The sequence below is a fragment of the Onychostruthus taczanowskii genome, unplaced genomic scaffold (assembly GCF_017590055.1).
Source record: "Onychostruthus taczanowskii isolate IOZ18803 unplaced genomic scaffold, ASM1759005v1 scaffold38, whole genome shotgun sequence".
Classification (NCBI taxonomy): domain Eukaryota; kingdom Metazoa; phylum Chordata; class Aves; order Passeriformes; family Passeridae; genus Onychostruthus; species Onychostruthus taczanowskii.
In genome coordinates, this window is record NW_024501237.1 from 7,159,306 (window position 1) to 7,183,189 (window position 23,884).

Below are 23,884 nucleotides of genomic sequence, written 5' to 3' on the forward strand. Positions count from 1 at the left end.
AAGAAGGGGCTGTCATTGCATTTCTCTCCAAATCTAACACAACATCTATTTTACAGACTCAGTACTCCGTTCTGAACTTATATGGGAGTTTGGGATTGCTTTCGTTTGAAAAGCAACCACAGACTAAACCCCCATAGTATTTGGTTCTTAAGGGAGCACAGGGAAAGGAACAATCTATGCAACTGAATTGCCCATAGCCAAGTTTTTCAAGTTCCCTGTTCACCATCTAGATTGTCATTGGTGGCAATCTGAGTCTACTGCTACCAGTTTCTGTGACAGCAGGATCTTTCCTGCTATGAGTTACGCTATGGAACATTAGAAGTTGAACAAGGAAGATTGTGCCAAAACTCCTGTTGTGAGAAGCAAAATATTGTTAATGAAAGATGCTCAAAGACTAATGTCTGAATTGAATAGGTAGTTTAACTTCATTACAACAATGAGCCTTATTCTGCAAACATTTATGCATGAGTAGCGTTATGTAAGTGGATAGTTCCATCAAGCTAGATTTTTTGTGAATTACCTTGTTTAGTTGTTTGGACAAGGTCAAATATCTCTTGTGCCTTCTCAGGATTTTCCTTTCAATTTTGTGTGTAGCTTATAATGCTATTTGTTTAGTTCCCATCTTTGTGTCTTTGCTCCCAGCTTTGCATCTCTGTATCTCTGTTTTGACTTCAAGCTCTTGGATCGGAATCAGTCTTGCTTTGCACAGATCATTGTAACGCTTTGTGCTGGTACCTTGTAGATGACTGCAGTTATTACAACATAGGAAACACTAAATCCAACCCTGAAACAAATGATATTGAGTAGGCTAATGTAGCTATCTAATCTGTATTAACTTCAGTTGCTTGGAGAATGATGGTGTAGGAGTGAGTTATGCTGCTCAGATCCCAGACGGTGTCCTGCAATAATGCACAAGTAGTTTCAAAAGGACTGATTGAAGCTTCAAATACCAGAATGTATCTAACTACAAAAGAAGTAGAAAAAAACCCTGGATTTAAAAAAAATATTATTATCAAGTGAGCAAAATGCTTTACAAATTATTTGTCTTAATTCCTCTGTTGCCATACATACAAATCCAGTTTTCAGATGCCATTAATGAAAGGCCGGGTGTATGGATGCCATTAATACTTTCTGGAGCGGCAGCACCGGCCGGAGGCGAGGTGTAGCACTCTCACCTTCCTCACTGACAGGACCAGGCATCCCTTATCGCCCACCCCTCAAAGTTTTGAGGCTGAAAAGCAGCTGGCCCGGCGGCTCCGAGGTAACGCTTGCTTGCCTTCTAGGGAGATTCGGTTTCCAGCTCCGGGACCGGGAAGGGACTAGTGTTTCCCACCGGTCCTGCTGCCTTCCCCTGAGCCACCCGGGAGGTTCCGATGCGGAGCTTGCCAGCCCGGGTCGAGCCGGCGCCGGCCTCCTCGAGAGCGACCCCAGGCTGGTCCGCCCGTCGCCTCGGGCCGGGCGAGCTCCCGCCACCGCCTGCCACCCCCCGTCAGTCGGCAGAGGCGGCCGCGGAGGCCGGGCTCCCTCTGGGCGGCAGGACGTGAATGGCAAGCGCCGGCATCTCCCTCCCACACCCCAGCGTCGGTCTCGCCTTTTCCAGCAGCAGCAGTAGCGGGTCACCTCTGCGCGGCCGAGCCGAGCCGCGCCGCGCTGCCTGCTGGCCGCAGGGCTCCCGCAGAGGAGGATGGCGGCTACCCTCGCTACCTGAGGGGCCGCCGCCGGCTTGCGGTGACAGTGGAAGGGGCCTCCCGGCGGTAGCGCTGGGGGCAGGAGAGCCCGTGCCCAGAGCCAGCCGCACCACTCCCTCCCGGCGGCGAGCAGGGCGGAGAGTAGAGCGGAGCGGCAGGCGGGCTCGACTCCGGCTGCCCAGGCGCGCAGGTCTTCATTTCCTCTCGCCGTTGGAGGCTCCGGACTATAAATAGCCGCTTGCCCGCCACCGAGCGCCTCCCGCACACAGAGGAGGAAAGTGCCGCGCCGCCCGCCCCGCTGCCGGACAGGTACCGCCGCTTGGGAGGGGTGCGGGGGCTCTTGCTGCTGGCCAGGGTTTTGTTTCCTTGTTTTCCCCTCCGGCGCGTCAGGAGAGATTAGAAGCCGAGAATCGCATCCGGCAAAGTCCCTCCCTTTTATTCCCTTACCAAGTTTCTTAAGGTCACAGCCCGCCGGGCGCGCAGCCCTGGCAGCCGAAGAAGGCGCGTTTGCCGGGAGCCGCGGCCGCCGCTGGGCGAGGGGTGATCCCGGCTGGAGTGCGCCGAGGGCGGCTGCCGCTCTCCCGCCCCCTCAGGGCCCGTGCTGAGGGAAAGAAGGTGGCCCAGCCACCTCAGAGACCCCTGCCTAGCCCGCCCACCCGCCCTCCGGGGATCACCGGGAGTACGGAAGGACCCGAACTGCCACGGCAGCTTCTAGGTAGGACGCGCCAGGGATCTCCCCTAGTTTCTCCCGACGGGGGCGGCGTTGCCCGCCGGGAGCTTGGATGCCGCCCTGGCCGCAGTGCCGGTCCCCCCGTGCAGCTGTGATCGTGGCCTTCTGAACGGGTTTCGGGGGTTCTGGAGGAGCTTATCTGCAAAGGTTTTGTGTCGCGTTCGAAAGCTGGGAATACTCGGGTGAGGGCAGCGACTTCTGTGGGTGACGCTAAGGGTTAATTTGGTGGAGTAATTGAGCTATAGGATCCCCTTTGCAAAGAGCAGCGACTGCCGAGGTGTAATGGAAACAACAAGAAAGGTATAACAGATCATGAAATTGAGCAGAGTTGTTACTTGAAATCGTATCAGCCAGAAAAAGTGAGAGTGGGGGATGGTGTTCAATATCTGATCTACAGTCGAGGAGAGCTCTGTTTTCTTTTTCTGAAATGACACATAGAATTTGAAGCATGGATGTCAGAGCTTGGGAGTCCCACCTTGGTCCCCAAAACTAACCTGGTACCTTATCCAAAATAGAAATAATAGGATCAAGTCTTTGTGGAGCTGTGTTTTCATCTGATGCCTAATTATGTTTCCATTTATCTTCCTTGCCAGAAGAAATTTGCTTGTTTATTTACCCATTAATGATGTGTTAAATAGATATACTAAAATCAGGCCATACGTATGCCATTTAAATCTGACTTTCAATCTCAAAGATGAGAATATTTTTAGTCTTTACTGGCTTACAGGCACTCTCTGTATGTAAATGATGCCTACATAGCAAGAATGATGGGGAGAATGTCTCTTTCTTGATCTGTATCAAAGAAAATGTATATAAATAATTGGTTACTAACAAAACTTCTGTACAGATAAGTGTTTGCAAATGTGATAGCAGTCTTTAAAAAGGCAGTTTTCTAGTCACTTGGTTATTTTCAATATTGCTTTTATTTTACTTGATTAAATTTGAGCTAGCTTTAAAGCCCTGCAGTATCTCAGATTTTTTGTTCTGTGAACCTGTCTGTTGAATGGCGTTTGTGTACGTAAGCTCTCATTACTGTGTCTATCCATGCAGGACTGAATGCTGTTTACTTCACACATATTGATAATTCCACTAAAATTGGGATACAAGTCACAAGATTAATATGAGCAGTAATTAGTCCTGTGAGATTTTTGCAGCCCTGATGGCATTAGTAGCAGCATGTGGCAGTGTTACTACTTCAGAGCCCTATTTTTGCCTTTTTTTTTCCCCCTTCTGCTTTCTGACAGTTTCTACAGCACTCAAGATCAGATTAAATCTTTCCTGAAAATACATCTTTTCTTTTACTGGCTTTCTTGGACTGACTGAAGCTTCAAGTTCTTGTTCTCCATGGGTTCCTCAAACCTTGCAAGTGCGGCTGATCCTTCTTTTGCTTGGGTTTCTCTTTCTCTGGAGAGACTTATCCGTGAGGCTGCTTTACTTTTTTTGATGAAAGAATTCTGTCTTCCTCTGCCTAAGGTATATCCATTTGAGCGGGTGTATCCAAGTGCCTCTTACATATCCTCCTTTATGATCTGTAGTCTCCTTATCTTCTGATCTGCCTGAAAGATTTCACATTAGGTGAAAGTTTTGTGAACCAAAAACGCAAGATTAATACTCTGCTCAGTGCCTAGAAGTCAACTGTACTGTAAGAAAAAACAAACAAACAAACAAACAAAAAAAACCCACAAAAACAAAACAAAACAAAAAAAAAAGAACCCCCCAAAAAAACCCAAAATCAAACATCCCAAAAAAACCACAGGAGTGGAAGACCTGCCTGGAGCATTGAAATCAGCCTGTAGAGAACAGTGCTGCCAGCTGACAGTAATGACTGGAGGCTGTGAGAGAGTCTGCAGGTGAAGTAATTGTTTGAATGGGCCTAGGCCTAAATTCACTGTGAATTTTTGGAGGCAAAGCAATGGGATTCATAGGTATGCTGAATTATTAAGCTTGCTATGGATATATATTTTAGCACATGACTTCTGCAGAGAAATATGAAAACAATACTTTTTGAATTTATGTAACCGATTTACATGAGGAAGTAAGATTGTTTACCGAGACAAATCCGAAGGTGAATAGTTACTCCCAACACTAAAGTTTCTTCAAAACTTCTGATGACTTGAGGCTGCATGCTTAAACACTTGGGTAAACAGCTTAAACACTGTGTAGCTAACACAGTTAGTTACATGTCTGTCCCTAACTTATATTTTCATAACTCTTCCTGTACGTCAAATGCTCTGACTGATGGAAATTTTTAGGAAGAGCTAGTTTTGCTTGGCTTATTAAATATCTTGTATTACACTAATATTTTATTGTTATTATTGATGAATGGTGAATGTTATTTATCACACTTTTGAGAAAGGATTCTTTCTTTGGAGTAATCTGAGCGGATAGAACTCAAATTCTATGAAATACTTTTCCCTGGATTTTTAAATTTGCTTGTAAATCTCACTTTGATTGTCAAAACATGAGTTGGATGGAAAGCTGAAATGTTATTTGGGATGAGTTGGCAGTCCTGGCCTTATCAGGCCTTGGGTCATCTCTACTACTTACCCTCCCCGTGCTTCCTGATTTCACCTACAAACCTGGCAATCTCACTACAAATTTGTCCTGAGTTCTCCATCTCTTTATCCAGCAGCAGTCACAGCTGATTTCACTCTTTTACATTTGTTTGTTGGTTTGTTTCTTTGTTTTTAAGGGAATGTCTAATTCTTCCTTAACTCAGTTGAGTAAGGATCTGGTCAGTTAGCTTCTCAGGCTCTCCTGTCCTGGATGTGTTACAGAAAACCTGAGGCAAACTGTGGAAAGCCAGCTGGATTGCACAAGGTTTGAGTGTGGTGCTGAACTTCAGCTCACAGATATCTTCACAGTGATACAGGATTTTAATTAAAAAGACTTGCTTGTCTTCATACAAAATCCATGTTGACAATTCTTAAGAGGGCTTGAGGTTTGTGGATTTCAGTTTCCTGCTGTTTGGAGAGCTGTGCTTTTACTGCTTGCCAGAAGAGGAAGAAAAAAATATGAACTACTGATGTAGAATTCTCTAGTCCATTTTCTCCATAATCTGCAAAGGGAGATTCAGTTGGTTTGGCCAGGTCAGTATCAGGTCTTTTTGAGGAAGAATTTTCCCCATTTTTTTTTTTGTCATCATAAATTAACTAAATATGGACAGAACCTCAAAGAGTAAATCAGATTTGAGCAATCCATTCTACTATGAAAATTGCTGTTAGGAGACAGGATACATTGTCTGTCTTCCAAGTCTTGTGTACCTTTTTGGCAAGGTATACTGAAATAACATACAGAAAAGTGAAGATCTTATGCTGTACATGGTATGATTATTAATTTGTCTTGAGAGGGAGTGAATAGAACAAACTGTATCTGCTTATTCTGTAGGGTTTTCAAGTTTATAATGATAAAGTTTGCTTACCTGTTTCAGTAATGGGTTTTGAATTGTTTGGTGTCAGTATAGTTGGTGTGACTTTTAAGAAATGTACAATTATTTCTGTTCAAGTGGTATAGATCCAAAGTCTAAAGAATTTGCCACCTTTCAGAAGCCAAAGAGACTGGGCTGGAGTGTCCTTTTCACAGTCGCTTCAGCTCTGTCTCTGCACAGGAGGTGTAAAATTTGGTTTGGGTGTAAAAAGCCTTTTTGTCGCAGTCTGGCAAAATAAGTGCCTTCCTGTTTGTCAGTGAATTTGCCCTACAGATTCCTTTAGATTGCTTTTAATGTTGAACCAGGCTCTAATTAATGAAAATACATAAGAAAACTCAAGCTAAAGGTACTTAGTTGACATAATACCAAGTCAAAGTGTTAAATGTGATGCTGTTTATCAAGGTCACTTTGGCAGGCTGAGTTTGTGCTCTGTAACTGGGTGCCATGGCATTAAAAATCAAAACCATCAGTGCTTTTTTGATGGATGTCTTTTGTTTTGTTTTGTATCCTGTTTCTATGAAATTTTACCCTGTGACCCCAGTGAAAATTTATCCCGAGTATGGCAGTAAAGTCAATCTGGGGGGAACTTTCTCTTAAACTTAAGATATATAAATAACTAAACCACTTTCCTTTGTATCAATTTCTTTCATTCTGTTATCTGTACTCTTTCTAGTTGAAGTTTCTTGCTGCAAAAACACTATTTTGGCAAATAGAGTGAAATCTCTTAACATGAGGCACTACGAAGACCCTGTTTTTTAATGTGACTGTAAGAGGTGGATATGTGAAGGGCAATTAAGAGGAAGAAACTCTTGGGGGGAATAAGCTTTTATTGTATTTTGACAGCTGTTCATGTACCATCAAGTTTGTGTATTGTTTGTTTAGTTATCAAGTGTGATCTTAGTGTATTATAGCAATGCTAGTAAGATGCACTAAGCCTAGGGTGCATATTGCTCTTATGAAAATGGCTCAGAAACATGCAAATGTGTGTAAAATCTAGGTGTTAAATGTATCTTGTGCATTTGTGCAGATGGAGTACTAAGCAGAATGCTTCAGCTCTGGTGTTGTATGGTGTTTGTGTAGCAGCAGTAAAAGGTTCTGTTTGCTTTGTGTTTGTGTAAGTGGCTAAAGAAAACAGCTGTTAGTAAAGCTGAGTTTTCTAAGATGAAATAACTTTGTCTGCTGTAGAAATGTAATTTTGGAATAATATTTTTATTGAGTTATTCCATATTGTTCTGTAAATGAGAACAGGGTTGGTACACAGAGTAGGACATACTGCATTTGACATTCACAATAACCTCAGTCTGCTATTTTTATATTTTAAAAAATAGCATAAATAGAAAATATAAAACTATATTTTAAAATATTTAAAATATATTGTTTTAAAAATATAGTGCTTTCAATTGATGATAATTATTTTCAATTAATTTTTCAAATGAATAATCTAGAAGTTATAGTGTCTGAGAAGTGCCTTTTTGCTTTAGCCAGGTAAAAGTGTGGGATGGGTATTATTTTTCCCCCTTGAAAAGGCAGCTCTAGAGCTCTGCTGTATCTGGAATTTCTGTATTACTGCCTGTCATGACACAGAACTTGGTGGCTTTTGTAGAATAGCCATGGGATGTAGCCTCTCTGGGTTAGCTGGAAATGAGAATTCCACGATGTGTGGAATTCTGTGTGGAAAGTGGACTGTAAAGCAAGCTCCCCTGGAGTCCTGCACAGTAGCTCTTTCCACAGGAATACTGTGACAAGGATCATCAGATGGTGACCCAGCCATTGAACCTTACAATAAAGAAAGAGGATGTAAATGAGGAAGAAAAACCTGGTGAAAAAAAAGTAAACATTGAAGCAAATGTTCAGACCTGCAATTGAGAAATATTGTTCAATTTGTTCTGTAGTTTCTATACAAGGACAGATGCTTAACTTGCATTAATTTTCACTCAGTGAATCTACATTGAACATTTTTCCAAATGACTCATATTTGATAAATGTTCAGCCATAGAGTTACAACAACTAGGAATTATATATTTTTAATTCTAGGAATTTTTTTTTGGCTTTCCTGCTGTCAGTGTCAAATTACTTTAAGTTCTGCTATTTTGTTTCAGCTGCCTAGCATTGGCATTTTCTACTTAGAGTTTCCAGGTAAGACAAACAAAAGTGATGACTGCTGTTTTTATGGAAGTTGTTTTGGTTTTGGATACCACAGGTGGCAATAGTCAGAAGCTTGGAATATATCAATACAGCCTACACTAGGTGGCAGTGTGAAATATGAAGAAGCCTAAAAACATTTGGAATTCTTTATGAACCCAATATAAGCTGCCACATTTATAGCTCATTTTGTAGATAAGCTTATTTTTACTGCATAGTCTCCTCTTAGATATGAGGTCACTTACTTTTCATGGTCCTAATTTTTCTTGACTGAACCTTGTTTGAGTCAGGGAATATATTTGGGCACCTACTTACTGTAAGATAGCTGGTATACTGAAAATTCAGTCTACACTTTTTTTGTGGTTAGCTGGCTTGTGTTTGTAGTTATTGTTTAGAAAAACCAGACACAATTGAAAATGCTATGTGAGATGTATATTTTTAACTGTAGGACAGAAGCTGTCAACTGATGAAACAAGGATGGGTGAGACTTCATTTAAACCTTTTATAGCTGTATTATAGCCATTTATAATTTATCTAGGATGATCTGATGTGCATATATTATTTTTAAAATTAAAATACTGGAATTGTACATAATCTGATGTCAAATTGCATGTACTGTTGGAGTTTACTGTCTTTTGCTTAGAGAATGTGAGAATGTCTATATGTGTGTACTGATATATGTATATATACACTACCCTCACCCCCAGTTGCTGTGGCTATAAGTCTTCTTAAAAATGGTAAGATGTGTGAGTCTTAAAAAGCTCAAATGCATCTTCATGTTCTTCAAGCATTGCAAGAGAGCTTAAGTGACAATGGGAGGTGGGACAGTTGTCTGTGAGCAAAGTACGTCCTTTGTTAGTAAAGTTTGGAGTCCTTTCAAAGTTTTCCTTCAGCAGTGCCTGATTTTACACAAATTCTGATCAGGATGGAGAAGATAACATTTACTGAAAACAGTTTCTGTGCCATCAAGCTGTGATAGCCTAGAGACAGAGTTCCCTACTAAAGCATAAAAAGCAAGAGGGATCAGATGACCCAGCCTGTAAAGGTTATGTGCAGAGTTCCTGAGCTGCTTTGTTATGTGAAATGAGAAAGCAGTTTGATGTAACACTATGAAAGCTTTTTATTTTTATAAATTGGATTTTTAAATTGGATTTTCTCTCTCTGACAAAAGTGAAGAGCCTGGTCACAATGGCTTCTTTGGAGCTGTGTACTACAAAAAGCCAAGCTGTCCACATGCTGAGGTTATTAAATTAATTTAGACTGTCAAAATATTCATGGAAATATATTTAGTACCTTGCACTAAAATTGATCAGTAATTAATCTGATGGTAAATGAAGAAGACTGTACATATATAAGGTACAAGTCAGGATATGCTGAATATGTTTGAAGAATGAACATCTTATAAAATCCCAACATTTGATAATGACTTCTTTTAAGCAGCGGACACAAAAATACTATGAAGAAGTGGGAGTATTTAGTGAGGAAACACTTCCCCCTCCTTGCTTTTTGTTCATAGTACTATGCTTTTCACAGAAGAAAATGTTTAGAACCATTGATATCTGTCATTTCAGTATTTTGAAGATAATGTGAAAGATTTACTAGCAGAAAATGTAGCTAGTCAAGTAGACCTGTGATTTCAGACTTACTGAATGTATATAAGGGTCCTGGAGGGGCACCATAAGTAGTGACCCTCTATGTTTATGTAGTCTTTGGGAAATTCGGCCTTAACTTTTATCATTCATAGTTTCAGCAGAGGAAACCTGACATAAATTCTCCTTGGCAGCTCTGAATCTTAGTTGTTGCTTGAACTCCAACTGTAAATTGAGACATGTCTTAGTTTGGATTGTTTTGGTTCAGCATTCATATCTATTTTTGTTTATTTTGACTGGTGTTGATTAAATGGCAAACTGTGCTAATCTTGCACAAAAGTAAAAGCATGCTAGGCACCAGTTTATAAAAAAAGGAGGATTGTGGATGGCAATATTAATGTTAATAGGAGTTGTCCTACAATTTGCAGTTGAAGATTTATCTAAAGATGTGTGGGAACTTGACAGAGCAGTTCCCTGACAAAAGCAGATTGTGAAAAGTCACTGACTGAGTCACACGGTGAAAGGAATAGAGACACTGAAGCAAGATTAAACTGTAGTTTATTTTAGATCTGTATAAAAAGTATTCCAGAAATAAATTGTCTGATCTGATGTCCAAGATCTCACCACCAACCATGATTATAAGGAAAATTAAATCCTTTGGTCCAGTTTGGGCTGTGTTTTATAACCCATGGATGAAAACTGAAGGAATAAGTGATGCTGATCTGGGAAGCAAAGTAGTGAACACCAGCCTAAGCAAAGCAAACAGTCTCCAGAGGTTCTGGGAACAAGTCAATTCTTATCTGAGCAGTGAGGAAAAAAGGAAGTCAACGCACCTGGAATTCTCCACTTGTTTTGTCTGGTAGAACCAAACCTTGGAGCCTTCTTCCAGGTGGTAGCATTTGTTGTCTACTATATTTAAATAAATCTGATATTTCACTAGAAAACGTGCTACAATTGTTTCCATGTTACTCTGAGAAGATACATTAATAACAATTATTTTAAACATCTAATTCAGCACTTGGTCTACTTGTTGAACAGCATGTTAATGAGGTGTCCTGGAGTTATCTATGAATATTTATTAAGGTTTATATCAAGAGTAAAATATAGAACTGTACTCTTTTTCAAAAGAAAAATGATGATTACTCATTTTCAGTGCTCTGAAATTACCTTAACAATAAATTTTGGTATGTTAAAGTAATTACATGCTTTTGAGTTTTACCTGAAGCAGAGATCTGATGTTTATGGCTTCTCTGTGTTTTGGGAGGCTTTTTTTTTACTCTTTTAGAGAAAGAGCTACCTTTATCCTCATGAACCATTCCAGATGGGTGGTAGGAACAAAACACTGTAAAACATAAACATAAAATATTTTGCCTATATTAAATAAAGTACGGATGAAGATATAGCCCATGTCTGTGGGAATTTTTCTTGGCAGATCTTCCTAAGTTCTGAGAAACATCATCTTTGAGAATCTATTTTTGTGTTCTGGAAGAGCAATGTCTCTCACTAAAGTGTGAAGGTTAAGGTAGAAATACTTTTTTTGGAAATTGAACTATGAAGGACAAGAAGATATATTTTTAAGCAATTTTAAAAGACAATACCAGCCTGTCAGTTTTGACCCTAGTTTTTAATTTCTTTATTTGGAGCAGTGTTGCAGCTTTACACCCAGATGATTTGTTAGTTCTGCTGTAGTAAATAATTCAAAAGAGCCTTTGTTATGTAGTCAGCAATGTCACACATCTCTCACCTCCCCTAAGTGATGGGAGCAGATTTTGACCCCATTTGCAGTGCTGTAGGTTTGTGGCAGCTCAAGGAAGCACTTTAGAAGATCTTGGCTTTTGGGTTTTGTTTTCTAAAAATAAATAAAATCTTCACTTAAAAATGAAATTTTAAAACTTAGCAGTAATTTACCCTCTTGTATATGTATTCTGAAAACTCACAGATGGGGCAAGATGGCAAGAGAAACCCAAGTATGCTGGTATTTTGGTAGGAAGTGTAGGCTTCTTCTTGGAAACACTTATTGGGCTGAGTGTCAGACCGGAATTTTGAATCCTTGAACAGGCAAGGTAAGATGTGCCTCTGTTGAATGGCAATGGGGAACTTTTAGAGGAGAGCTGGTGTCAGCAGAGCAGGGCACCTTTGGGAAGCCATAAAAACATCGGAGCTAATAGAAATTTGCCTACCAGCTGGGAAAAGGAGTATGGCATAACCACTATCAGTGTTGCAGCTTTCCTGAATCTTTAACAATGGAGATAAGCCTTTGTGTGCTTGGCTACTTTGCATCTTATCTGGAAGTTTGTTTTGTTTCTGTTTGTGTTTAGAGAATTTCTGTGTCTATGAGGATATAAGCTGGCTGCCTCTTTCAACTACAGTAAATGCTATTCTTACTGTTGAGCAGTCTGGGTTTTGTTTTTTAATGAAAAGTGCATATAATTGTTTTTTTGGAACTGAATGAGAAGTTTTAGTATGGAAACCCTGTAAAGTCTCTGTCATACTACTGCCGACTCGCCCACTTGTCAGCAGAACTGGATTTTCCTTTTTCTTCATGGATGGTTACCTTTCAGCTTGTTCTATTTCTTTCCAAAGTGTTGCTCCTGTTCTAGCCCAGTGAAGGATATTCATGGCTTTCAGACCTAGTTCTCATCGCAGCCAGACCACTAACAGAATCAGACAGTGTTGAGGTGGGAGGTACATGGAACTGCCATGCTCTTCTCAGAATTTTCTGCATCTGACAGGTGATGATGCAACCAAACAAATAAACAAAATTCAGATCGCATGGAACTGCCATGCTCTTCTCAGTAGAATTTTCTGCATCTGACAGGTGATGCAACCAAACAAATAAACAAAATTCAGATCCTGTAATGTCTGTAGGCAGCAGGTGTTTGTACAGGTCATGGACTGCAGTGGCTCAGGTGACTGAAAAAATAAACAAAATTTATACTGTCTTGAAAATAGACACTGCCTTAATCCATCAACTTAAAAGTCGTCATATGTGAAGGAGGGGACAGTGTAAGTAAGTTCATAAGATTGGACTGAGAGAGACAGATGATTCTTCTTTTCTGCTGTGCCACATTGATAAAAAAGAAGAAAAAAAAGCCTTAAAATAATTACCAGGCAATGAGGAGATAATTATACCATCAAGCACTGGGAATTTCATGGCCATCGTGGGTAAACAACTCTGGCTGCTCCATGCAAAGGACCAACTTAATTAAAAACAATGACCAAAAAAACAGCCAAACCTAAAATTCTAATTTAGTTAACCCATTTACCAAAGAAAAATATTGAAAACCCATTAGTTTTTCCTACAGAAACTAACATTTTGTCTATAAATGCAACATTTTAGAAACTTGCTAAACTTTCTCTGGCTTTGCTTTAAAAATGTACAAACAGCATGAGTTCCAAAATTTGTGGGTTTAAAAATATATTTTATGCCAATTTTCTGATACTGTTTTTTCATAATGAAATGTTTAATTTTTTACTTCTAAGTAAGGGGAAAGCTGAGATCTATAGCAGGAATTGCATTTTTTTTTTAAATTTATGGGAATAACCTTAGGGCAGAGAGAAAGATGCAGAGGAAGCCAACCATAACCTGGCTGCATCCAGAGCCCTGTGGGCAGCAGGTCAAGGGAAGGGATTCTGCCCCTCTGCTCTGGTGAGATTCTGCCTGCAGTGCTGCATTGGTTCTGAGGTCTCAGGATAAGAAGGGTGTGGACCTGTTGGAACAAGTTCAGAGGAGGCCACAAAGATGGTGAGAGGGCTGGAGCACCTCTCCTATGAAGACAGGCTGAGAAAGGTGAGATTGTTTAGCCTTGAGAAGAGAAGGCTTCCAGGGAAACCTTTACAGCAACCTAAAAGTGCTGCAAGAGAGCTGGAGTGGGACCCTTGAGGCATGGAGTGGCAGGACATGGGGTAATTAGTTAACACTGAAAGTGGGCAAGTGTAGATTAGATATTAGGAAAAAATTTGTTACTGTGAGGGTGGTAAGATGCTGGGATAAGTTGCCCAGAAAATCTGTGGATGCCTCATCCCTGTAAGATTTCAAAGCCAGATTGCATGGGACTTGGAGCCACCTGATCTAAGGAAAGGTATTACGGCCCACGGCAGGGGGGTTGGAAGGAGATTATCTTTGAGGTCACTTCTAACCCAAACCTTTCTGTGATTCTGTGATCATCATGTGCAATGAAACAAAGTCTGTTTGATCAGGTTATGCAGTCTATGGTAGTGTGGGTGCTGTCCTGGCCTGTAAGCCTTGCCTTGTCTGTAATTGAGCCATTGTGGCTACAGCATTGCCAGTTTAACATCTCATTACGTAGGAAGCATAGGGAAATTGAAACTTCTGGGCTGGATTGCCCAGGGAAACACTTAATGGCTCAAGTAAAGATGGGTGTTTGTGTGAGCTTGAGACTGTCTTGTACCTTTAGCTGCCAAATCTAAACTTTAAAGTCAACATCAACCTAAAAATTCATGAATGAATCTATACAATACTTTCAACCTTCAGTTTTCAAGAACTTTTTTATTTGGACTATTTGTATGCTAAATTGTTACAGAATATGGTGTGGGAACGGAACTGGCTGGGATGAATAGTGGTTTAGCCTCGGTGGTATATATAGGAGGCATCAACCTGAGACCATGGGAAGTGGGATACTGAAAGAGAGATAGCTGGTATGGTCATGGCGAGAAGAGTGTAGCCATGGGAGTTGGTATGTTAAAGGAATTACTCTATAATAGGTCATATTTCTGTTTCTTGTTCCCAGCTGGTTCGTGACCTGTGACATATAAAGTCATGTTCCTAGTTTGTGCTTGTGATTGAAGCCTTGCCCTCAGAATGCCCCTATGTATTTTTACACTTGCCACACTCCTTCATCTTTGGATCTTGCCCCTCAGATTGTGTGGTTTCTATGTTTGTTATTTTGCTATTAAAGTTCGTTATTCTTTGGGCAACTCCATTGTTCCTGACCCTCCATTTTTACCACATTCCCCCTGGCTGGACCAGGCTTGGGGTCACAGTGAGCTGGACTGCTACAATGTGGTATTTGAAAATAGCAGCATTACTTCATAAATTACTGCCATTCTTACTGACCTATGTACATGCATTAGCCACATTACTGAAGTTGGGGCGGAAAAGCTTAGAACTGAGTGCTTTTGTATAAATAGACATATATAAAATTGTGCCAGAATGGCAGCAAGGGAGAAAACGTGGAAACCAAAAGGCAGAAATAAAGATTCTTATAGAAGTTTCTGCTGCTGTGCTTATAAGGAATGAACACTTTTCCTGTTGTGTCCAGTTGAGCTACCTTGCACCTCTCTGACATCGGTTTGGAAATGTCAAAAACTGAAATGTTTTTGAGTCAGAGTATGTGTATCCCTTCTAGCTCAGTGGCACAGTGATTCCTGGTAACAGAAACTGAATTCAACTTCAAAGTCATATTATTACAGGGCATAATTTTCTAACAGTTTTTGCAAGTAATTTTTCAATCTTACTTTTAATTGTGGATTTAATATTTAACATGCAAGAATTCTTAATGTTAAGAGTAACATTAAGGAATATTAATGTTTAATTCAACATCATAAGAAATAGCTTACAGTCATTTTTGGAGATGAAATAGCTAGTGATATCTCTCATAGTTTCTTTGGAATTTTGGTGCTTCTTAATCACTCTGCTTAAGGGATAAGGCATAAAATCTTCTTTGTATGTGACTACCAGAAGTTTAGTTAGGCACTAAAAACACTGAGCTGGAAGGAATTTATTAGTAGATTTTGAAATTACCTTAATCTGGACAAACAAATCTTGAAAGTTGTCATCTGTGTCAGCACTATGTTAAGCTCTGCATTGGCACAGTTCTTACTTCTGTGCTGCTCTAAGCTGGAACTTGGTGTTTTGTAGTTCTATTTTTCATTCATGGAAGTAGGACATCGTGGAAGAGCTGTCTTCTTGAATGTATGCTTTGAATTTCACTCTGCAGGGCAGTTCGCTGCTCAGAGTTGGTGACTTCACTGGAACAGAAGGTCCAGATCAGATAAAGAAATTAACCTCAGTTAAGGTTAATACTGAAGAGTATTAAATTTGCATTATTATTAAAACCAGAACACATTGCTGATTTTAATAAAAGTCTTGCTTTGAGTTATGGTTTGAATTTGAATTCTTCCTTTAAAGAATTTTTGGCAGATTTCTTCTGGTTCCCCTGTGCCTCTGTCCCTGAGCCCAGAGGCACTTTTGTGTGCTGGTAACTGCTCACCAGCCCAGTTTCCTATTCTCCAGCTTAGTTGTAGTACCCTATCATTAAGAATTACTTAATGATCTGGTTAGTACTATGTATTGCCATATACTGAAATATTTCTTCCTCTTGTTACAGTGCTAGTTTTCTGCCTTAATCTAAAATGCAGTGTTATTCTTCACACTGAATGCAGGAGGTTTACTTACTTTCTTTACAACTAAAAATATGGCGTTTCTGGCTGAAATAAGGTTGTTGGGTTTTGGGTTTGTTTTTTGTTTGTTTGTTGTTTGTTTTTTTAATAGTGGGATAGATTAAACTGTTTAAGAGTATTTTAGGGAATGGCTGCCTCAAACATGGTACAATATTTCTTCCTCTTCATTGTTACAGTGCTAGTTTTCTGCCTTAATCTAAAATGCAGTGTTATTCTTCACACTGAATGCAGGAGGTTTACTTACTTTCTTTACAACTAAAAATATGGCGTTTCTGGCTGAAATAAGGTTGTTGGGTTTTGGGTTTGTTTTTTGTTTGTTTGTTGTTTGTTTTTTTAATAGTGGGATAGATTAAACTGTTTAAGAGTATTTTAGGGAATGGCTGCCTCAAACATGGTAAGATGCTAGGAAACTGGGAAATATTTGGGAACAGAATGGTTTTGCTAGAGAATGCTAATGTTGGAAATGGTGGAAATCAGTTTTGGGGGAAAAAAAGACTAGATAGTTCCTGTAATGACAGCGAGGTATAATTGAAGTAGGAGGTAGGTATGAGGGATTAGGATGAGAATATTTTATAAGGATTAGAAGGATGGTCACTGCAGGTGAAGTGACAGTCTCTTGGTTCATTTTGCTGTCTACATGGATTTCTTCCTCAGTTCTTTGAGGTTTTTCTGTTAACAAGTTCTATGCAATTTATTGTGGGTAGCCTACAAATTAGTTGCATGACTATCAAAAATCTTGTGCAAGTCATAGTCAAAAAAATTAAATAAATCCAGTCTCTCCCTTTCATGTGACTGTAATTTTTCAGTCTAACACAGGAATAAATAATCTTAAAAAATGCAACAGAAAAAGGCAGAAGAGCATGCATAGCCTGCGAGGTATATTGAGTTCCACTATATGAAAGAGAAGAATGATGTGTATTCTGTAATCAGTTGGGACAGGACAACAGTGTTTATTCTATTGGATGACTTGTCATCCAATAAAGTTTCCTGAATGCTCTCAGGAAACACCTAACTTAGTATCAGTAACAAAAGTCATGTTGCTCCCAATGTGCTGAGCAGTGCTGAGCTGGCATCTGTGTCCATCTGCCAGCAGTCACTTCACCCCTTGAAGCACAACTCAGCAAAACCAGCCAAGTAAGGGGGCAGAATTAGTACTATGGGATTGAGTCCTCTGATGACATAAAAAGAGGCAAATTATACATTTCTAGCCAATGATCTAGGTGTCAGAACTTACTGTTGTATTTCATTAACTGCTTTTATTTAGCTTTCTTCCTTTAGTTTAAAATGAATATTGCAATTTTCAAATTGCAAATTTAAATACAAATATATTGTTTTCTCGGGATCCATGGAAATGTAATAAAATGGCAGAGAATGCAGCTGTCAGTGGGAGCTGTGCTTATTTAATAACTGTGAAATTTGACCTCAAGCTAGGCTTCTTTGTATTTCCTTTCCTATGGAGAAGAGATTTGATGGAAGTATTTTGGTATGGTAGCATTTCAAAATTTTGACATATATTTAAATAAATGCTTGAATCTGTACTTAGCCTTTCACTTAACCTGAAGACTCATGAATGAAAACAAAACAAATGAACAAAAGCAGTTTCTAAAATCATCTTGAGTGATGCCTGCTGTGTGAGGAAAACAGCGAAACTGCTGCCAGACAGTATCAGACCTAAAAAGAGACAACCTCCCCTGTGGCCGGGTATGGCAAAGAGTTGTAGTAAAATGTGGTTACTGCTAAGCAGTTATTAGGAGGTAAACTATCCTTTTCTTTTTTTTGTATTTTAAATGCTGTGCTGTAGAGTAAATAGACAGCATAAATGTTACTGATATGTCTTAAGATGTATAAAATGTCCTAGAACAACGTTCCCAGTCCGTGGTACATGGCAGCTGGTGACACAGGTGTCTTCTGTTGGCATGGCACTGCTGCAGCCAGGCCAGGTAACTGTGAAACCTCAGATATGTTTTGTATGCAGGGCTGTTTTCTCCTCATTAAATATATATCCCACCCCTGATCATCCTCTCTGGAGTGCAAGACCAGAAGTACACTACTGGATTTTGGGACAGTGGAAAGTGAAGCTGTTGTGTTTCTCCCTTCAGGCTCAATTGGCATTGCTATAATTTATGTCAGTTTTGAGCTGATGCCTCAATCTCTCTGCTGTTCAGATTACTCCAAGCATAAGATGTTTTGGGTAAATTACTTCTCATGCTCAGATTGGCTTCCAGCACCTCTCTCCCTGGTGTGAATGTAGGATCACTTTGTTGCCGAGATGAGAATTTTCATTACTACCAGACACATTATGGATTCTTTTAAGGATTAGCCCAGAATAGAGAAGTGAAATATTTAATTTTGATACTACTCCCCTCCTTCTCCCTTCTTTTTGAAATGGTTCCAAACACTGTGCAACCTGGTACGTGCCAGTTTTTCTGTTGCTGGATTTTTTTCTTTATCTTTACTATGTTGGGGTAGAATGCAGAAGCCATTTAACAGGACTACATAGCCACCATTAAGGACAAAGAGAAGAACAGTATCTATCTGAAACTGCACAGGAAATTCTAGGTATGTATCTGGGAGTTAGGTTTTGTCCAGGATGCCAAAATTAATGCCCTTAGTGGAAGGCAAGTCTCCATTACTACATGCCAAGTGTCTTCCATGTTCATCCCTGTGTCAGAGGATGCTGTGCCCCTATAAAACTAGCAGGTTTTCACCTTTTTCTTGGAGCTGTAGGTAACCAGAAGCCCTTTCTATCTTGGCACAGTGATGAGCTCCAAGAAAACTCTTGGACTGCTTGTGTTGTGTGTGTTTATCTCTTTACTTCTGAGAATAAATAATACACTACCCAATACACTCCTTAGATTTTGCTGCAGCAGTGGACAAAATACTTAACTCACCATTGTAGTTTTAAATATCTTTTTCAAATGTATGTGAAATTGTCACTCATCCCAACATTATTACTCTATTCAGAATGTTAATTCAGCTAGAAATTGTTCTCAGAATTAAACATCTACTTTTTCTTCAGATGATATTTTTAAATTAAATTTGGCTGATTCCTCACAGTGTTTTTTGTGTCCTCTATCAATAATACATTGATATGAGGTTTTTTTTTCTGAAGGAAATTTCATTAAGTTGATCAGTTGTTGCTTTCTACTCCTTCATCCATGCAGTTCAGCTTGATTTTTGTTGGTAGAAGCAGTGGAGTGTAAGGAGCAGAAAAATGAATTACTGGTATTGCCTGTCTCTCCACCAGAAGTGTAAGTTAGCTACTCCATTCTTCATATCATTCCAGTCAGGACAACCTGTACAGAAATGGCTTTCTTCATCAAAGTGAGAGAACATACCACTTAGAGTACCATTTTCATCCTGAAAATGGAGAATTGCTTTCCTTCTGGGAGGCATGGGTATTCAGACACACTAATGTCTTTGTAACTTTAAAACCACCACACAGCTGCTTAGGAAAATGAACAAGCTGTCAGGCCTATAATCTATGTCCAAGAGTCTGAGTCTTCCAAGGCGCAACATGCAGGACTAGAATTTTGTCCCTTTGAGATGAAAATCCTGTGAGTAAGGAGAGCTCCCTGTTTCACAATTCATTAAGTAAATCATTGCTCTTTCTGATATATCTGAAATGTTTACTCTGCACATATACCATGCATTGGCTGATTCAATGTGAAGACTCAGATAGGATTTGGGTGTTTTTTCTTTCCCTAGTTAACCAGAATGTTTGTGGCAGAGAATTAGGGTGTAAGAGAAGCAAAAGTGAAGCTGTGCAGTCATCAATGGAGTGAGCAGTCATTGAAAAGAAAAGCATTTGTGGGATCTCAGCACTAACATCCATCTATCTGTGATTTCCAGGCCTGTTTTATTCACCTGTTTTATTCAGATTTTCAGGAATACAGAGCCTCCTTGTAAAAAGCTCTCTGAGGAATGATTTCTTTTTTTTGCCAACAGGATGACACCAGTCTACAGTAAGCTGTGTCTAGTCTGTAATCAGACTCAGTGGGGCAGATTAGGTGTTCTCATAAAGTAAACGTGGCTGGAGAAAATTGGCAGCAGAAAACAACACAGATACTGAAGCAGCTGGACTTAGATAATCAGTACTCCAGGAGGCTGGAGAATTTATTTTTGAATGCTTTGCTTAAATTTTAAGTTAAGAAATAAGACTTTGCCATTCTTTAGACATAGCACCGACTCCCTTCAGATTGTAGGAATTGTTTATTTGCATACATTCATCTGCTTGATTATCTCGTTTTTGTATTTGTTAAATGATGGTGATCAGCTATGCTATTGCAAGAACTAATCCCATCAGGAGGAGTCTTGCAATTATGGAAAACCATAACCTTCAGGGATTATGATTCATCTGTGGTTAAAAGGAACATACCGACATTAAATACAAGTTATGTTACTGAGCATCCTGAGATCCCTACCCCCTGGCTTTTTTACAGCAGAATGGAAAGCAAGAGTAGAAGGCAAATGACAACCTTTGCTGTGTGTTGCTGAAGTTGCTGGGGAAATTACTCTTCCTGACTGGGTTGTTGTGGTGTTAGTGCTGGGCAGCAGAAACAAATGATGTTCTGGCTGTTATTGGTCCCAGCCAGGTGTTCTACTTTGTGTTGATACCGGTGCTCATTTGTGTTGAACAGCAGACGCTGAGAATTAGCATATAATTTTCTTTGTCCTCTTGCCGTGAGGGTGGTGCCTTCCCCAAGGGAGGAGGAGTGGCAACCAGAAGTACAGCAGTTTTAGACTGTTACTGCTAAATTCAGTGTGTCTATTGGAGAGGAAAGAGAGTAAGATTTGTAGAAAATTGAAAATTTCAGGGAAGAGGGGAAAAAATCACAAGCAATGAACATGAGTTTTTTGAAGACAGTGCCCTGATACACTAAGTTGAGGTAAGGTAGTTGGGTTGTAATTGCTTTTCATATAGAAGTAATTCTTGTGTTATATATGTATGTACTGTTTTTGTTTCTGTGCTTAGCCTGGTCCTGGCTCACAAGGGTATCTGAAAGCTCTTTGATCTTGTGAAAAATGTGTATTTTATGATTGTCTTTTCGCAATTATGAAATAAATATTATTTGTGTTATGTTAGAAAGTTATGCTGTATTAATTTTCTTCAGTATTAAATTAACTATTAAATACTGTTTTAGGTTAGAACATAATGTTAAAATAGAAACTATGCTATGTAAGATATTTGGTTAAGAAAGGACTTGCACCAGATAGACGCCACAGGACACCTAAATCTTTTCGAGAAAGGGAATTTATTGCTCCCTTATCAGCAGAAAACTAACTTCTTCCCCCCTCTCTCAGACAGGAAGACGGCATGAGGATTAAGAGGAAGAAGTTGACAGTGACCAGACAGAATCCTGTGTTTGAATGGAATTTATGCATCATGTATGAGCTGTATGAATATGCAACAGGCTATTGCTTTTAAGGGTTAATCCTCTGTTAACCGGGGTCCTTTTTCGGGCTCGTGTTGCCCAGAAAAAGGTACCCGGACGTCCGTATCTCTTGGTATTTATTGTCTCATATTGTCCTAATCTCAATTGTTCAAACTTTATTATTCTGATTATATTACTACTATTAAACTTTTAAAATTTCAAAAACAAGTGATTGGCGTTTTTCACAATCTTATGGAGTAAGCATTGTAATGTAGGCTTTATTTTGCACATAGTAGCCCAAAGGGAATTATGACAAATATATGTGGTCCCCTATTACAAGAAAAAATTGCTCTTTAGGCTGAAGCTAGCTCTAAAGAGACTGTTAATAGTTTTAATATTAGTTATTCATTGAAACAAGACCTTTGGAAATAACCATAGGTTTCTATTGCAGCATCAGATTTATTTGTTAGATGTTTTGGTAACACAGTGCTTGGTAGCTTAGAGTTTCCCCTATGATGTCTTCTTTTTTCTTCTTTCTTTGCATAAAACATAGAGCCCAACGAGAGTGAACCCCACATCCTGTCCCCAGCATGTGATTTCTGGGTTCAATTTGGTTGAAGTCAGTTTGTCTTTTTCTTTGCTGAGATAGTTCGGGCTTTGCAAGGAGTAACTTTGTGCTAACAGTTTCTTCTAAGAATTACATCCAATTAAGTTGAGATGATAGGTTTAGGGCACCACACAAAAAAGGTTGCCCTAAACCTTTCATTTCCACGTCAAGAGAAAGTACTGAATGTGAAATTTAAAAAACTTCATGTCTTTAAAACTGGCAGTGCTGTAGCTGACTGGTTTCTGACCCTTGGTAATTTTTTTGTGCTTGAAAGGTAATCATAGGAACAGTCTTTCATTCCCACATATTTCAAAAGCAGCAGCACAGAAAAACAAGGTGACAACAATTCCCCTCCTTCACCTGCTACCCTTTTGGACTTCACACCTCTTCCATTCACATGCAAAAAGAGTCTGATATGACTGGTCTTGACACTTGTGCTAATGGCAGGGGAATTGTCTATGCATCTCCACACACAGTGATTCTTAAATGAATGTTAGACTCCTTTCCTAGAGCAAAATGAAGGTTGAACCTTCTTATTTTGGTAGAGCAGGAGAAATCAGATGATACATCCGTAGACTAATATAGTAAAGCTGGATTTGAGGAAGAAAATAAACAAAAAGCAGCTAAATAAAGAAGTTGTGTGTGTCTGTGTTACTGCTGGGAGATGGGGAAAAATATTTTAAAAGATAAATGTTGGGCAGAAGTTAAAACTTTGGCCATATTTACTGTGAATGATCAAAGAAAGTGCCAACATAGTGGCATTTCAAGCAAAATGTCAGACTTCCTTTGATTTATTTATTTGAAAATTTTATTTGTTTTAACAATTTATTTAAAATATTTTCTTATAAGCTCTGGGAAAGGAAGGAGACAGGTAAATTTGAGAAACAGCACAGAGCCAAGTTTCTCTGGTTGTATCTTCCAACTAACATATTCTTAATTGCCCAACTGTCTTAAGGAAATAAAGAAATCAGTTTTTGAATAATTTATGAAGGTTTTTTTTGTCACCCTTGTAAGGTGCTAACATGCCATAGTGAATTGAGGAGGGGGTGGGTAGCCACAACAACTTGTAGTGCATAAAATTAGTGGAATGCTTTTATAAAATACTGTTTGTGGGCACATGTGTGTGCTTGCAGTCCCCAGACCCAGCCATCTCAGCTGGGCTTGTTTAGAGAGCTGGAAGAAGTAGTGCATGAGTCTTAAAAACCGATTCCCTTCTGACCTGGGAAGTCTGAAGTTTTAGTGTGCTAGCTTTTTACCTCTCTTTTTTTCCCTTCTAGGCCTACTAGCAGCTCTCACAGGGGTCTCTTTCCACAATCCTTCTCATATGTTCTCTACTTTGTGTTTCCAGCAACTCTAATGACTCTTCCAGGCCATGCTCAGTTGCTATTTGATATAGATATGTCTCTCATCTTTAAAGTGCGTTGCTATATTCGGCCCTTTCCTTTCTGTCCCCAAACTTTGCTTCTTTATGTGGTGTCCAGTTTCAGTTGACTCTCTGGTGGCTCTTTCCACAAAGTCTGCAGTCTTAAAGCTAACTTTGAGAAGTATGTCCTGGAACTGCATTTCTTTAGGAAATGCTTTCTTGAGAAACACTTTCATTTCATAAGTTAGGTAATATTCCTGGTTATTGAATAAAAAAGAAAGCATTCATTCTGAAAGATGTAGATCCTAAGAGATTCACATCTTTTAATGTATGCAAATGTAGTTAAGATCAAAATAACTGCATGTCTGCAGCAGTGCAATGGCATTGTAATGGAATGATGCAGTGAGGAGGAGGAGATAGTTCATGATGGTATAATTCAAATTTATTTTTGTGCTGAATTAATTGTACTTCATATAATCACTCTGTCTGTATGGGATATGTTCTTCTTCAGTATCTGGCTCTATGTCATTAGTAACACTG

The 23,884-nt window shown here is 39.4% G+C and overlaps 1 protein-coding gene across 7 annotated transcripts in view; it reads left to right on the forward strand.

The window, feature by feature from the left end:
* The first annotated feature begins 1,457 nt into the window (after positions 1-1,457).
* Positions 1,458-23,884, forward strand: part of INPP4B (inositol polyphosphate-4-phosphatase type II B) — a 319,336-nt gene continuing 296,909 nt past the window's right edge. For 3 of the 7 annotated variants that reach the window (XM_041411957.1, XM_041411958.1, XM_041411961.1), the window contains exon 1: positions 1,458-1,997. The gene's annotated coding sequence lies outside the window, so the exon portion shown is untranslated. The remainder of the gene's footprint in view (positions 1,998-23,884) is intronic. The other 4 variants (XM_041411964.1, XM_041411960.1, XM_041411959.1 and 1 more) reach the window with 4 other exon arrangements.